This window comes from Nicotiana tabacum, chromosome 1, assembly GCF_000715075.1.
Source record: "Nicotiana tabacum cultivar K326 chromosome 1, ASM71507v2, whole genome shotgun sequence".
NCBI lineage: Eukaryota > Viridiplantae > Streptophyta > Magnoliopsida > Solanales > Solanaceae > Nicotiana > Nicotiana tabacum.
Genome location: NC_134080.1, coordinates 115,244,469 through 115,262,670, shown reverse-complemented (window position 1 = coordinate 115,262,670; position 18,202 = coordinate 115,244,469).

Sequence of the window (18,202 nt, the reverse complement as noted above, 5' to 3'; positions counted from 1 at the left end):
CAAAGTCCAACAGCGAAATGCCCCCTCTGTTCCGCTCCTCGAAACCAAAGCCGCCATGCACCTCAGTGTACCCACCTGTAGATGACCCAATATGACCATTGAAATCTCCTCCTATGAATAACCTCTCAGAAGGCGGTATACTACGAACAATCTCATCCAACCCCTCCCAAAAGCGCCTCTTAATATCCTCATCCAAGCCTGCTTGCGGTGCGTACGCGCTAACAACATTTAAAGTACCCTCACCCACCACCAACTTAATAGTCATTAGTCTATCATTCACCCGCCTGACCTCTACCACGGACTCTCTAAGATGGCTATCTACCAGGATACCCACTCCATTCTTACCCCTCAAGACCCCATAGTACCACAACTTATACCCATCCATGTTTTTCGCCCTCGATCCGACCCACCTAGTCTCCTGGACATACGCTATATTAATCTTCCTCTTCTGCAAGATTTTCGCCAACTCTATGGATTTACTCGTTAGTGAACCTATGTTCCATGACCCGATTCTCAACCTATAGGCTCCCTTGCCCCCTCTACCTCCCCTGCTACCCGACCCACCCCCTGACCCCAGCCCCACACTCTTCCCCACCCGAGGACATGCCCTTATTCTATCATCCCAGACTGCAACCACTACACCTACAACAATCTTGAGAAGACTCGGTAGTGCACAACGGACAACAAATCAAACTAGAAGGAAACATTGGGCTACTATTATTGAACTAAGTATTCCGAATTCAACCCGAACCCTTCCAAGATAACACCAATAGTCCCAGCAAGTCACAAAACAAGAAAAGCACATACGTGAAGTCCTAAAAATCGGGAGCAGTGATCTAGAAAGCATAATGACCAGTCAGATTGTTACATATGTTTAAACCCATGACAAAGGATATACACTTGTCACCTTGCATATACGTCGTCCTCACACATAGATCACGTAGCAAATAGACCAATCATGTCCTAATTCCTTCAAATCAAGGTTAACCACGGTATTTACCTCTTTGTGGAACAATATCAATAATTCAACACACCTTTAGAACAAGTCTCTAAACCACCTGAATATATTAAAATATTACTCAAATAAGTCAAAACAAGTTTTACAAACTAACCTCGTATAAAAAGGTTTGATTTTTAACGTATTTGAAAAAGTTAACAAAAATTCAACCCGAGCTCACGTGGTCAAAATGCAAACCTAACATCAAATCCCGATTACCTATTCACCCCCGAGTCCAAATATGTGATTTGTTTCGAGATCCGACCTCAATCTGAGGTCTATATCTCAATTTTACAAAATATCTAATTTTACCCAAAACCCCAATTTCTACTGTATGAATCTTACATTTTGTATAGTAAAATTCATAGAGAAGTAATGAAATTCGAACAAGAACAAGTTAAAGTTACTATCCTATGAATTTGGGAAGAAATTGTTCTCCAAAAATCCCCTCTATGGAGTCTAATTCTAAAGAATGATGTAAAATGGGCTAACCTGAAATCCAATCTTTTACGTAGTTGGAGATATCACAATTGAGAACTCTTGTTTGCAATTACGATGTCCGCAAATGTGAACAGCTAGTCGCAATTACGAACCAGCCCCTAAGCCTCAAATATCGCAAATGTGATACAATGATCACAAATGCAAACCTGGAATGGTTGCAAATGCGAACTCAATAATCCATACTTGCGGACAAATAGTTGCATCTGCGACACTGCGTCTCCGCTACCAACCTCGCAACTACGAGTATCCCTCAACATGCCACTCATCACATCTGCAACAAACCAGCCGCATATGTGGCTCCATATATGAATCTACTCAATCACATAACCACAAATCCTCATCCTGGCAAAATTTTGTAGGTGCGCATCTCCAACCGCAGGTGCGACTTTGCATTTCCGACCAATCCTTCGTAGATGCGGGCTCCGAAGTAATATGAAATCAATTTGAAACTCATCCGAGCCCCTGGGTACACCACGAACATACCAACTAGTCCAAAATATAACAAGGACCTACACGAGGCCTCATATTCCTAAAAATAACATCAAAACCATGAATCACATCTCAAATCAATCTTAACTAAGTATTTCAAATTTTGAAATTTCAAACTTACACCAAACACGTCTAAACAACTCGAAATCACCTCATATTTTTCACCCAAGTTTCAATGACATAACAAACCTATTCTAACTCCCAGAACAAGAATCCGAACCCGATAACATTGAAGTCAACTCTCGATCAAACCCGTGAGCCTTCTAAACCTTCAAATTGTCAACTTTCGTCAATTAGAGCCAAAACATTGTAGAAATATCAAAATATTAATCCGGTCATATACTTAAGTACAAAATCACCATACAAATTTATTGGAACCATCAACATTCCGATCCAAGGTCAAATATACAAAAGTCAAACTTGGTCAACTCTTCCAACTTAAAGCTTCAAAATTGAGAATCATTATTCCAAATCAATTTTGAAGTACTCGAAACCAAAAAAGACCATACACGCAATTCAAACTACATCATATGAATTTACTCAATACCTTAAATAATTGAATGGAATGCAAATGCTCAAAATGACCGATCGGGTCATAAACTGATGAGTCGGGCATATAGAGGGGGTGGCAACGGGAGGGCTCACAGGCATGACAGCTTCATGTGTCCTATTATAGGTGGGGGTACAACATGATAGGGGTCACCCTTATCCATAAAGTTTCCCCATTTAGTTTGCATTTTAAGATTCGGCAGGTGGTTCTTCAAGTTATAGTGGGCATAGTTCTGGACATACTTATGTGGTTCCTAATCTCGGCCTTCAGACCATAGAGGGTATTCTGGCTCATTTGTATCAGTTCATCAATCTATATCCGAAAGAGGATGATTTGAGTATGGTGACCCAAGCTATTTCAGTGATAATTGTCCCAGGTTTAGATAGAGTGGAGCCTAGTAGAGCTCTTAGTATCAGGTACCTAGGTCTTCAGAATCGCTAGCTAAGAGAGACAGACATTCTGATAGAGGTGGTTCACAGTACATAATGGATGGCCATTAGCATAGAAGAGGTGTTCATCAGTCTGGTGGGGGCAGCACTCAGTTAGCGAGAGGTAGATCTCAAACACGTTGTGGGGGTTGTGGAGGCACACAGTCTGAGGGTAGACGTGCCCATTGTTATGCTTTTCCTGGTAGGCTAGAGGCCGAGGCTTCTGATGCACTTATCACATGTATTATCTCAGTCTATCATCGGCCAGCTTCAGTATTATTTGATCCGAGTTCTACATTATCATATGTGTCTACTTACTTCTCTACTAGCTTGGATATGTCATATGACCTACTTGATGTACCTATTCATAATTCTACTTCTGTTGGTAATGTTGTGATAGTAGATAGAGTTTATTGGTGTCGTGTGGTTACCTTCGTGGGATATGACACTTGGGTAGATTTTGTTATTCTTAAAATGGTAGATTTTGATATTATCCTGGGAATGGATTGGTTATCTCCTCATCATTCTATCGTGGACTGTCATGCTAAGACTTCTATGTTGGCTATGATAGGTATTCCTAGGTTAGAGTGGAGGGGTACTCACATCCCTGCGCCTAGGAAGATCATACAATTCATCAAATTAAAGAAATTGGTAGAAAAGAGATGTTTGGCTTATTTGGCCCATATTCGTGATACTAGTGCGGATGCTCCTTTAGGGTCGGTACCGGTAGCTAGGGATTTCTCGGAGGTTTTCTCCACAGATTTTTCTGGTATGCCACCTGATCGGGATATTAATTTTTGCATCAATTTAGAGCCAGGCACTTGGCCCACTTCTATTCCCCTTCACCGTATGCCTCTGATAGAGTTGAGAGACTTGAAGGAGCAATTGCAAGATTTGTTGAGTAAGGGTTTTATTAGATCGAGTGTCTCCCCTTGGGGTTGAACAAGGTTACCATTTGGAACAAGTATCAAATACACCACATTGATGACTTGTTTGACCAGCTTCAGGGTGCATCAGTCTTTTCTAAGATTAACTTGATATCGTATTATCACCAGTTGAAGATTTGAGTAGAGGATATTCCAAAGAGAGCTTTAAAGACTCATTATGGTCATTATGAGTTCTTGGTGATGTCTTTCGGGCTTACTAATGCCCCTCCAATGTTTATGGATTTGACGAATGGGAGCTTCAAGGCATACTTAGATCCGTTCGTGATCGTGTTTATTCATGAAATCTTAGTATACTCTCGAAGTAAGGAAGATCATAAGAAGGATTTGATGATCGTGCTTGGACTGTTAAAGGAAAAGAAGTTGTATGCCTAGTTTTGCAAGTATGAGTTCTAGCTTGGTTTTGCGGCTTTTTTGTGATATGTTGTGTCCAATGATGGGATTATGTTTGATTCCAAGAAGATAGAGGTGATTAGAGATTGGTCCAGGGCTACTTTGGTGACTGAGATTCGGAGGTTCATAGGCCTTGCGAGTTATTAGTGCCGATTTGTGAATGGGTTTTCGTCTGGTGCTTCCCATTTGACTAGGTTGACTCAAAATAATGTGCCCTTCCAGTGGTCCGATGAGTGCGAGGAGAGCTTTCAAAAGCTCAAGGCTTTATTGATTTCAACCTCGATTTTGGCTTTACATTGGAGGGAAAGGACTTTCCCGTCTTTTGTGATGCTACTCTATCATGACCCAAATCACGGGTCGTGATAGCACCTACCCCAATCCCTATAGTAGGCATACCATTTCTCAAGTCAATTTCCCTTTATTAGAAAAAAAGTGCGGAATCAATTAATTAGGAGTATAATGTAATCGAGCGACAGACTCAAGTAACGAATAAAACTTTTATAAATACATTTCCCAAAATCTGATCTAACATGGTACAAGAGCTTTACGACAAATTACAAGAATTGAGAGAACATATAGACTCCAAATTGGTAAACAATGTCTCTAAAAGTAGAATATACAGGATAAATAGGAAGAGACTTCGGAAGCATAACCGGCTATGGCTCACCCCGACATCTCTGTGGAAAACCTCGGATTCTACTCTGATACTTAGGACGTTTACCTGGAACAAATCTATACTCCCAAAAATGATATAGCAAGACTAATATTAGAACAACACATGTACTGGTAAGCATGATAGGCTGACTAAGATTAGTTAACGCATACGAAGTGAAGAAATCAACAAGTAGAACAGATAAGCGGTCAAGTATAGTCACTAAGCACGTTCATATATCAATTACAACAACAATAGTCGCAGTAGGTCTCATTATTCTCGGATCATAAGCCTAGGTGTAATCTCTAATCCTCAAGCTCGTCAAGTTCCTAGTATAAGGGTCTTACAAGCAAGTCACAACTCAATTAGGTCATCTACCAAGAAATAAATAAGAAAATATACCATGCAACAAAAACGACAATCAACATGCACACAATGTCCAAGTAATCAAGTCTTAGCCTAGGTTTAAGGCTCTAATCCACAAGTCTGCCAAGTTCTAAGAAATTTAACAACCATAATTCACACAATAGCACAACACCAACAAGAAAGTGATAGGATAATATATGATGCGATAATAAGGAGTGCAATGCAAATGAAATGATATGTCATCTAGTGCCCGATAATTCAAACCTGTACACACATGCTATAAGCATATGTCGCTTCAATAGCCATGACCTCATGGTGGTTCCGCGACGTCCATGTACTAGCCACTTCGTACCTACTCGGATTGTGAGCTACCTCGATTGCCGAACACAATCCACAAACATCCATCTTGAGCTTCTCTAGTTTTGGGAATGCATCCAAATGAGCAAAGTCTAGTCAAGTAATTATTCTACATTAGCAAGCAATACCACAAATCATCCAAATTACCATACTCCTAAAAGGACTCCAACAACTCTAATAACACGACCCCGGGCCTACAACGACAAAATCGATACTTTTACACAAAACTAGTCTACTCGAAGCTCCAACGATCAACAACCTAAATTTCACACTCATCTGACCCCAAATGAGTTTCCAATACCTCTAACTACCAAAAACCCCTATTTCTAAGAAAACCCTACACTAAATCATCTGAGAAATCCAATTTAGAAATAGAGTTTGGAGTTAGAAAATAGTTTTCCCCAAGCTGAACAATAAGCTATTAATCCAAAACAACTACGATTTCAGTATAATAACACTATTTACCTACCTAAGGTTTTACTAATCATAAGAGTTTCCCACAAAACCTTAACCCCAACATGAATTAGTTAGCAGGATGATAAAGGAACTAAAGAGGTAATAACGTAGGGTTTTGATCTTTACCCCATCAAGCGACCAAGGTTTAGTGGTAGAAAATGAGGTCCAAATCCTGTAAAAAGGGGAAATAAAAGCTAGGTTTGTTCAGCGATATCCGTTGGAATGGAACTTTCCTCACCGAGGTGAGACCGTATCCATGGATATCCTCATACGTGAGTCTACTTAAACAGTCAGAGTTATGCAGACACGGAAGAAGAATCGATGTAGCGGGCTTGCAGATGCAATCCAAACATGTACAAAGCCAAACCGCCTGAAACAAAATTGGAATTGCCTACCAATTCTCCAAAGTTGTCTAAGGATCAAATCGTACCCTCATAATTATCTTAGGGGAGTCAAAATGTCTCAGAACCATACCACTATTTTTGTGTACCAAAATACAAGTAACTAAAGTAAATCTCAAGAAGATATTTTTTTGAAGTAAAAGCGGAAAATTTCATAATGACCGAATAGTTCGTTACATCATATACCAATTAAAAAATCGTTCGTACTCAAACCGTTAGTCCTCAAACAGAGGGTAGTGAAGAGACGATACGAAATCGACAATTGGAGTATATCGTCTTAAATAATAGGACAATTGGAGTATATCGTCTTAAATAATAGGAATGAGTATGTCGGGCTGAAATTGTAACTTTTTAGAATAAAATAGATCGTAAAACCTCTACTTGAATGATCAAAAAAGTACAACACGCTATTGGTCACCCTCTCGATGACGATCCTTGCTCGAACTACAGAAGATTTTATTCAAAAACCTGTCACGGTACCGATTTTCCATGCTTGTCCCAACATTTCCCAATTGCTCGATGTGCGTGGTGACACCATCATACTATCCATGATTGTCTTCTCCCTATTGATAACATCGCCACAAATCATGATGTATCACTAATTGCTGGAAAGGTGGAATGCACGAGCGGTGAATGTTTACTCTTCATGAAATCCGTCGCATAACCCTGTCTGCTGATATTCTATCGTTGGAAAGTTGCTTTGCCTTTTGGAAAATAAGATTGGTACTATAGAATCTAAAACCTTATCCATGCATGTGGTCTAAAAAATTAGAACATGATTGGTAGAACACATGATAGGATTCTGATGGTCTGATATGCTTTGTAAGAGTCACATAAGAATTAGGGGTGGTGGGCTTGCATCAAATTGTGCCGGATCAATGCTCTCCGATAAATAATCCATGCAGATTTCGCCTATGTGAGAAGGTCTTCGCAGATGCGCACTAGAGGGGGCTATTGGTTGTCCGCACAAGCGATAGTTGCTAAGAGGGGAGGTATCCATAGAGACGGAGGAAATTCATAGGGGAACTTTCCAATTTCTGATAAAATTGGCCGCCGAATCGGCTCGTCTAGCTAGGCAAGGATCGCAAAGGTAGTACCGTAATCCGTGCATGCCGATGCATGGACACGGACCATACACCGCTTAAGCGAAAATTGGCAGTTTAAAAATTAGGTTAGGGCGTCTTTTCAATTTCCACACCCCTCACAAGCACTCCACCACCTGAATCCCACTTCCCATTTCCCAAATGTTACAGCCCCTCAACTAACCCCACTCCACACGAAACTCTTCCCTCCCCTCACTTGTACCCTAATACAAACACAACACTCGAAAGGAACCAAAAATATGGGGTTAATTTCTCAAGAAAGGAGGAACTTTCGAACTCACTTGCCTCTTTTGCATTTTCACTACAAGGTATACCTTATGCTTTTCTTCTTACTCTAGGATGAATTTAGTTACAAATGTGGGTTTATGCATTCTTGTATGTTGAGAATGTTGGGTAAGAAGTTGAATTTTTCTGATGTGGGTAGCTGAAAATCTTTTGATTTTGTTGTTGTTTAGCATAAGATCATGTTCATCACTGCGTATATTACTAAGATTTCTTAAAATTGGGTTGAAAATCGAAGAACAAACTTGTGGGGTGTTCATAGTAGTTGTTGGTAGGAATTTTAGAATTTTTGGGATGTTTGTTTCTTGAAATCGTGGTCTATTGTGTTTAATCGCCATATATGCCTGAATGACTGAACATTCAGGGGTAAAAATGGGAATTTTTGGGTCCAAAATCAGTGGAAAAATCGAAAAAAATTTCCTAGTTTTGGAGGTTGATGACGATCTCGCTTCTGCGGAACAAGTTTTACATGCGTTGTCCTGCTTCAGCAAAAGTGCGGTACCCAGCATGAAGTGCCTAATACGCAGTGCAAACAAGTTTGCACGGAAGAGATCTCGCTTCTGCGAGACCTTTCTTACAGAATCCGCCTAATCTCTACGATACATCTTTCGTACGTGCGAGACCTGCAAAGAAAATTTGAAAATAGTAGCATCGCAACAGTGTCTTCGGGGTCCATTTTGCTGGTTTCATTGGCTCGTTTAACAAATATTAAAATGCTTAATATGAATTGAATACCAAACTAACTTGACTTTGATCAATGCAGGTACTAATCGGTGAAAGATGGATCAAAATGAGAATGAAAATATTGCCCCGTCTATGAAGAGGTCGAAGAGGAGGATGAGGATAAATATGACACCCTCCAGTTCATGTCTCATGATCACGAATGTTGTTACTTTTCTAATTTGATATACAAAAAACTTCTGGTTGATAGGGGAATTAATATGCGTAAAGTGCCCAAACGCCTACCTGAGTTCTATGAGCGTCTAATAAAAATTGACTAGAATTGTTTTTCCCCCACTCCTTGCAAGGCCAACGAGGAACGTGTGAGGGAGTTCTATGCAAACTTAAAGAGCGTGAAGTTAACTAAGTGTGATCCACATATTATAATTCGGGGTACAGTGGTGAAGTTCGGTGCTAAGGTGATCAACGCTCATTATGGGTTGCCCAACCATCCCCTAGAAGCTATTGAGGCAAAAGATGTTTGTGGCAATTGGTCTTGGCTTTGTGTTGAAACTGATTCCAAGAAACCAGAGGAAAAAGATCACTTAGGTTAACAAGAAAATGGGGATAAAAGAACACTTGTTTTACTGTGGAGGCGAACATATGGCAGTAGATCATCACCCGTAGAATATTCATTTTCAGTAACACCACTGGCTTCACGTACGTACATACGTGCCTTGATGATTGCCTGTATTATAGAAGACGTTCTGGTGAACGTTAGTCATCATGTGATTCGGGAGTTGAGGGAGTACTTGCATCAAGGTAGGCCGAGTCTGATTTTCCCTCCTCTGATTACTACTTTGTGCAAGAAGGTAGGGGTTTCTAGGCATCATGCAGATAATTGGGTTGACCCGGATGAGGTTTTCCACCCCTTGAAGATCACTGGAGAGGGTAGTGCGGTGCACAGAAAAAAGAGAAAAATCAAGGTGACCGTCGAGAATGCTGATGCTGATGATGATGGTGAGGATCCCCACTCACAGCTCGAGGATCCCTTTTGTTCAATTAATACTCAACTACAAACAATTTGGGAGCTGGTCAATAGGCTTCCCAGGCCTCCCACAAAGGCTGACCCCTCAGAGGCTCCTGTTGGCCAATTCAGCCGGGAGGAGATTAAGCAATACTTGGAGGCGTAGAAAAGGGTTAATACTTCTATTATTTCCTTTGAGACAGCCTATAGCACCATGGATAAGGCTCAGGGTGAGCTTCGTCGGGACTTCGACAAGGAGAAGAAGAAGAAAAAGTGTTGTTCCCAAACACACATGCAAGTATACGTGGTCGACAAGTAATATAGGATTGTAAGTCCAGATATCGTACCCACAGGAACTTGTGATTAACTATCAACTAAATTAAACCAAACAATTTATCAATTTAAGCGAATCCCAACGTATGAATATTTAACTAAAATTAATCTAAAGTAACAAATTAAGAGATTAAAGAAAACAAGTTGGCGAAATTAGACACGAATTCAATGTGAGTGAATATTCTAGAGCTATGGGTTAGCTAACAATCCCGTTGAGTTTTCCACTTAAATCTTCTAATTAATTTATCTAGTTTATTGGTTGACAGGGTTAATATTGCTCATAGCCTTCTCCCGAAGTACAACTCGCCTATTCAAGCTAACCTAAAACCTATATTCTTATGGAATTATGATTAACAAGAACACATTTATAATTCCCGTATAGTAACCAAGCAAGACGATTAGGTATATTCTTATCCTAACCGCAAATCCGTTGCCCCCATACTCAAGTTCAAAATCTTTCTACTCAATATTAAGTACAATCTAGAATTCCCTCTCCCGAGTTCAATCCTAGATTCGTAGATAGTATTAGATTGGTGATCAAACAATCAAATAATTAAGCACAAGATTGAATAAATAAACCACTATGATAAAATAATAAGAACAATCTAAGCTTCAAACTACAACATTCATGTAGCACCCAAAACTCTAGAACTAATAAACTATGAGATTAAAAGAAGAGAAGAAAAGAAAAACTAGTTAGAAGCTTCCTCCAAATGTGGTGTGTGTTCCTCCACGTCTAAAGTGTGTCCCTAGGTCTAAGATGCGTCAAAAGTCCTCAAAATAGCGTTTTAGTTTGTATTTATACCAAGTAGGGTAAGGCCCAGACGAAAACACCTTCTCCCGCGCGAAATAGGACATTTACTCTGTAAAATTTGTACAGGCGCGCCGCACCATGCGGCGCGCTAGTGGAGATTATCAGCAGCCTTGCATTTTTCTTGTTAGGCCAGTTTTTACACTACTGCGCCGCACCCTGCGGCGTCTCTTGCATTCCATAATGCCTACGCATATCGAAATCACTCCTACAAGGCATAAAATACACAATTTAGTGCAAAACACTAGCGATTAAAGACCAAACTCAATTAAAGTGCAGTAGATTAGAGTGTAATAAGCGACTAAAATACGTAATTATAGCCTATCATCAACACCCCAAACTTAAATCATTGCTCGTCCTCGAGCAATCAAACTACATTTATATCGACACGACACTTTTAAACAATTCTCCTAACTCATCACACCAAGAATATTTAAAATAGACTAAGCACAAGAGTGTAACATCTTCACCTCGAGATTTGACTCAGAAGTACCACGCATTATTCGCAACTCACCCACTTACTCTAACATAGAGTTCACTGAAATTACCTTTCCTTCATGAATCAAGTGCCCTCACACAACAAAAGAGAGTAGTTCCACACAATAAAATTTAAGAACACTTTGGAACTCAAGATAGAAAGAATTCACTCTCAGAAATAACATTCGTATGCCTCAAAAGATGCACCATAGGCTTGCCCGTGGTGTACTACTCTACTAATCGAGCTCATTCAGTCTAGGATCAAGTAGGACTTTATTTGGTTGTAATATAGGCTGAGGGACGTGTAGGATACATTTTGATATAAGAGTGACTACACCTCCCCAAGCACTTTAATACATACACTTTAACATTGAAAACCCCACACTTATGTCAAACCATAATTCCACATTCACATAAATATATATTAACTCCCCACTTCTTTAAGCACAAGTATATCACTAGCCACCACCATCTAGAATAATTTTTCACAACAATATAACTAATTTTTTTTTCAATTCATGTGGCTCTTCATTTGTCAAAACAGTGCACCTTTCTCCTTATTTCATTAGTTCCACTCAAAAGCCAACCCAACCACTCCACACTTTAATTTTTACACAGTTCATAACAATTCAAGTGCTCATGAGAGGTGAAAATATTCAAATAGATGATTAATCCAAACAAATGAGCAAGGCTTGTAATGTGGTTGCCAAAAAAATATGATTACAGGCTCAAAGGGGTTAACTATGATATATAACAATTAGGCGGGTAAAATATATATATGGCTCAACAAAGAAACGCCTATTTCACTTCCAAGACTGAACAAAACTACTATTTCGCTTTACAAACACACTGGCCAAGCTCTAGACATCAAATGCAATGCACAGAATAGAACAAAACCTTACACATACATGGCGTATAACTCACTCAGGATTGGACTCATCAAGACACTCTAGTCAGAGAAGATAAGCAAAGTTAAGATCATACTATTTAAGGTACTTATATAAGAGTCAAAAATTAAGCCAAAGCATCACCACCAAAGTACTCACTATTCTCAAGGCATAACAAAGTTAAAATATATTGCTTCAATTCAGAACATAGCAAAAGTTTTCCTAGTTCTAAAAAAATAAAAACTAACTATACTCGGTTCAAACAAAACCCTTGGAAAAGAACCGCAGCACAAAGAAAAACAAAGGGAAAATCGCTACACTACCTACAAATAAAATCTTTTTTTGTCCTTTTTATTTAGACTTAAATCCCTCAAGAAAACTGTCTATGAGATCCATCATCGGAAAAAGTCTAATTTTCTATATTTTTTTTAACAAAAACTCCTACACTAAGAACGAGTATTACAACTAAGCTAAGATAGCATAGAAAATCGCCCAAACAATCTCCTCACCCCACACTTAAAATTGTGCAATGTCCTTAATGCACACTAAAAATAACAATAGGGTAAAAGAGACTTCATGGTAGGCCAAAGGCCGAAGTAATAGCGGCTCACGAGGTACTCAGACTTCCCCCAGGCATCGTCTTTCGTGTGGCACCCCACATTTAGTTATCACCATCTAGCTCACTTTTGCACTCTTCCAATGGTTGCACTTCCTATTCTTATAATCTGACAAAACAAAAACAAATACTACAACAATAATAAAAAAAAAACTAAAAGAAAATAGTAAAAATGGGTTGCCTCCCAACAAGCGTCTGATTTAACATCACGGCACGACTTGAACCACTTTCTGTCTCCATCTTGAACTTATGAATTGTGCCCCCAATTTGACGTCAAGCTTTTTGCTATGCTCTTGGGGTGGTGGGATAAATTTAATTGCGCCAAGCAACCTATATTGCATTCTACACTTCTTGGCATTCGATTGAGGTATGTAATTATGTCTCTTTGGCACATCAAATTCTAGAATATAAGCACCTTGTTCCTCGTTCGTTGGCTCCTCCAAAGGATCAGATGACTCGATTTCTATGTCCTCATCCAAACACAATGTTGAAAAATGCATGGAATGAGGACCAATGCGCCCTAACTCTAGAATTGAATTGCTATTTGCATCCTCATATGTACACACATTAGAGTTTTCAAATATAATAATATCTTCTTGCTCACATGACTCTAGAGTGTTTTTCTCAACATGGACATCATCAATAAAAGTATGGTCGAATGATTGACTCTCCACTTTTAGCTCCTCAATTTGGCATATAACCTCTTTTTCAGTTTCACACAACTCATAACTATTTTATTGGGCGTTAGATGCATCACCCTTTGCAATCAATTGAGATCCCAAGTCGTAAATAACAGCGCCAAATTTTTCGATCTCTTGTCCCAGTTCAGCTCTTCTTTCTATTAGGTCTTGTGTCATATATGTAATTTTCTCACGTTGAGCCTCATATATTTCCAATCTTTCAGCTTGTTCCACCCTCCAAGTTTGACTCAAAATATCCTCTTGCTAGTGCTCGCTCTCTTCATTTAATTCTTCCATACTGGCCTTCATTGTTGTGATTGCTGCCCTCATTCTTTTCATGTCTTTTTAGAGTTCATCTTGTTGCCCTGCTACTTGCCTCAAAATATCCCTAATATATGCATCAGGTTTCATATCCTGCACTTCATTACCCCTATCAAACTCACAAACATCATTAGAAAGATCATAATAAGGGATCAAAGAAGGATGAAAAGAATTAGGACAACCATTCCAATATCCATCTTGACCACTACATATATTACAAATATTCCACTCATAGGATTGATATTGTACGCACAACTCGCTCCCGGGAACATTCTGACAATTTTTCCACCAATGAGGTCCTCCACAATATGGACAAGGATCATCATAATAAGACTAATCAATATTCGACCAATTCTCATTCCAAAAAGCCATGTCAACAAAGATAATAAAATATTAAACTAATATAAAAATAAAAAGAAACTTGAATAGACAAAAAGTAAAAATCTAACCTAGTAGACTAGTTAATTTCTAAGTCTCCGGCAACGGCGCCAAAAACTTGTTGCTCTCACACGCACACGCAAGTATACTAGGTCGACAAGTAATATAGGATTGTAAGTCCAGATATCGTACCTACAGGGACTTGTGATTAACTATCAACTAAATTAAACCAAACAATTTATCTATTCAAGCGAATCCTAACGTATGAATATTTAACTAAAATTAAACTAAAGTAACAAATTAAGAGATTAAAGAAAACAAGTTGGCAAAATTAGAAACGAATTCAATGTGAGTGAATATTCTAGAGCTATGGGTTAGCTAACAATCCCGTTGAGTTTTCCACTTAAATCTTCTAATTAATTTATCTGGTTAATTGGTTGACAAGGTTAATATTGCTCGTAGCCTTCTCCCGAAGTACAACTTGCCTATTCAAACTAACCTAACGCCTATATTCCTATGGAATTATGATTAACAAGAACGCATTTATAATTCTCGTATAGTAACCAAGCAAAATGATTAGGTATAGTCCTATCCTAACCGCAAATCCGCCTCCCCCCCCCCACGGTCAGAATTAAGATCTTGCTCTACTCAATCTTTTATGCAATCTAGAATTCCCTCTCCCGAGTTCAATCCTAGATTCATAGATAGTATTCAATTGGTGATCAAACAATCAAATAATTAAGCACAAGATTGAATAAATACACCGATATGATAAAATAATAAGAACAATCTAAGCTTCAAACTACAACGTTCATGTAGCACCCAAAACTCTAGAACTAATAAATTATGAGATTAAAAGAAGAGAAGAAAAGAAAAACTAGTTAGAAGCCTACTCCAAGCGTGGTATGTGTTCCTCCACGTCTAAAGTGTGTCCCTAGGTCTAATATGCGTCAAAAGTCCTCAAAATAGCATTTTTGTTTGTATTTATACCAAGTAGGTTTAGGCCCAGACGAAACACCTTCTCCCGGTAGGCTAGAGGCCGAGGCTTCTGATGCACTTATCACATGAATTATCTCAGTCTATCACCGGCCGGCTTCGGTTTTATTTGATCCGAGTTCTACAGTCTCATATGTGTCTATTTACTTCTCTACTGGCCTAGATATGTCATATGACCTACTTGATGTACCTATTCATTTCTCTACTCATGTTGGTAATTTTGTGATAGTATATAGAGTTTATAGGTGTTGTGTGGTTACCTTCGTGGGATATGACACTTGGGTTGATTTGGTTATTCTTGATATGGTAGATTTTGATATTATCCTGGGAATGAACTGGTTATCTCCTCATCATTCTACCATGGACTGTCATGCTAAGACTTCTATGTTGGCTATGATAGGTATTCCGAGGTTAGAGTGGAAGGGTACTCCTATCCCTGCGCCTAAGAAGATCATACAATTGCTAAAAAAGGGGTGTTTGGCTTATTTGGCCCATATTCGTGATACTAGTGCGGATACTACTCTAGGGTCGGTACCGGTAGCTAGGGATTTCTCAGAGGTTTTCCCCACAAATTTTTCTGGTATGCCACCTGATCGGGATATTAATTTTTGCATCAATTTAAAGCCAGGCACTTGGCCCACTTCTATTCCCCTTTACCGTATGCCTCTGATAGAGTTGAGAGACTTGAAGGAGTAATTGCAAGATTTGTTGAGTAAGGGTTTTATTAGATCAAATGTCTCCCCTTGGGGTTGAACAAGGTTACCATTTGGAACAAGTATCAAATACACCACATTGATGACTTGTTTGACCAGCTTCAGGGTACGTCGGTCTTTTCTAAGATTAACTTGAGATCGTATTATTACTAGTTGAATATTTGAGCAGAGGATATTCCAAAGAGAGATTTAAGGACCTGTTATGGTCATTATGTGTTCTTGGTGATGTCTTTCGGACCTACTAACGCCCCCGCAATGTTTATGGATTTGACGAATGGTAGCTTCAAGCCTTACTTGGATACGTTCATGATCGTGTTTATTCATGAAATCTTAGTATACTCTCAGAGTAAGGAAGATCATAAGAAGGGTTTGATAATCGTGCTTGGACTGTTAAAGGAAAAGAAGTTGTATGCCTAGCACTTCAAGTATGAGTTCTAGCTTGGTTTTATGGATTTTTTGGGACATGTTGTGTCCAAGGATAGGATTATGGTTGATTCCAAGAAGATCGAGGTGATTACAGATTGGTCCAGGCCTACTTTGGTGACTGAGATTCGGAGCTTCATAGGCCTTGCGAGTTATTAGTGCCGATTTGTGAATGGGTTTTCATCTGGTGCTTCCCATTTGACTAGGTTGACTCAAAATAATGTGCCCTTCCAGTGGTCCGATGAGTGGGAGGAGAGCTTTCAAAAGCTCAAGGCTTTATTGATTTCAACCTCGATTTTGGCTTTACATTGGAGGGAAAGGACTTTCCCGTCTATTGTGATGCTTCTCTATCATGACCCAAATCACGGGTCGTGATGGAACCTACCCCAATCCCTATAGTAGGCATACCATTTCCCAAGTCAATTTCCTCTCATTAGAAAAAAAGTGCGGAATTAATTAATTAGGAGTATAATGTCACCGAGCGACAGATTCAAGTAACGAATAAAACTTTTATAAATACATTTCCCAAAATCTGATCTAAAATGGTACAAGAGCTTTACGACAAATTACAAGAATTGAGAGAGCACACAGACTCCAAAATGGTAAACACTGTCTCTAAAAGTAGAATAGACAGGATAAATAGGAGTGCGGAACCAAAATGTGGTTTATTTTTACTCAAAATACTCAAATAAGTGTAAAAAAAAAGTTACCAAACTATATATAACGCCACTAATAGTGGCGCTATACAGTAACGTTAATTGTACCGTTACTGTATAGCGCCACTATTAGTGGCGTTATACTGACAAACCTTACATAGCGCCACTATTAATGGCGCTATACAGTAATTACCTGAAGACATAGCGCCATTAATAGTGGCGCTATACCCCTTAATGTGGCGCTATATACAAAAAAATAACCCGGCTAGCCATTTTCTATATAAACATCGTAGAATCGCCACAACTTCTTTCAAAAAAAATTTTTAACTCTTGTTGGTTTCTATTGTTATTAAATTCTCCAGCATTTTTTCATTATGTCTGAAGAACGTAGAATAAAAGTATCATTATATTGGGGGGGGGGTGAGGTTGTGATGGAGAATAACTCTGTGGGCTACAGTTTACCTGCTAAGTGTAATGTTAAATTGCCACTTTCAATGGAGTACGAAACATTGATATCGTTGTTATGCAAAAAAATGAGTGTGAGAAAACGTTCAGTGATACTCAAAGTAACCGGAAGATATCCGTATTCCGTTACGCCGCAAGGGGTTGCTTTTTACTCAGAGTTTAACATCGACGATGATTACACTTTGAGTGATTTCTTGAGGACTCCGGACGAATGCCGGGAATTTCTTGTAATCACAATGTTGGAGATGTACGTGAAGGTCGAAGATGTTCCAAAAAATGAGGTTGTGCGTAGTAGAGATAACCCCCAGTCATCGGGTGGTTATTCTGGATCAGTTTTTGTCGGACATGTCCAGATGAAAGAATTTTTCTTGATTTAAATTTATCACCGTCGGCGAATGAGCAGCGTGAAAATAATTTATACCCTGCTTTCCATAATTCACAATAAGAGTGGTAAACTTCAATTTTCATTTGTGTTAATTATGTATATTTTTGCGTATTGAATTAATTTTAACGCTCATATATTTAATAGGGGGTACCGGCTGGATATGAATTTTACAAGTGGCCCATCTGGTAGTCATTACCTAACTGAAAACGTCCATTATGGAATGTCATCACATTACAACTTGTAAGTGAAAAGCTACAGCCATATATAAAGCATTTATTAATTTAGTAGCTTATATTTTTGTTGAAATGTGCAGTGAAAACGAGCAAGTTGAACTACCCGTACTCACTCAATTGCCCGAAAACGATGTATTACATCAGGATCTGGCAGATGAACAGAGTGAGGAAGAGAACAGCGATTACGATAACAATGCCGGTGAATCGGGAGATGAGACACCA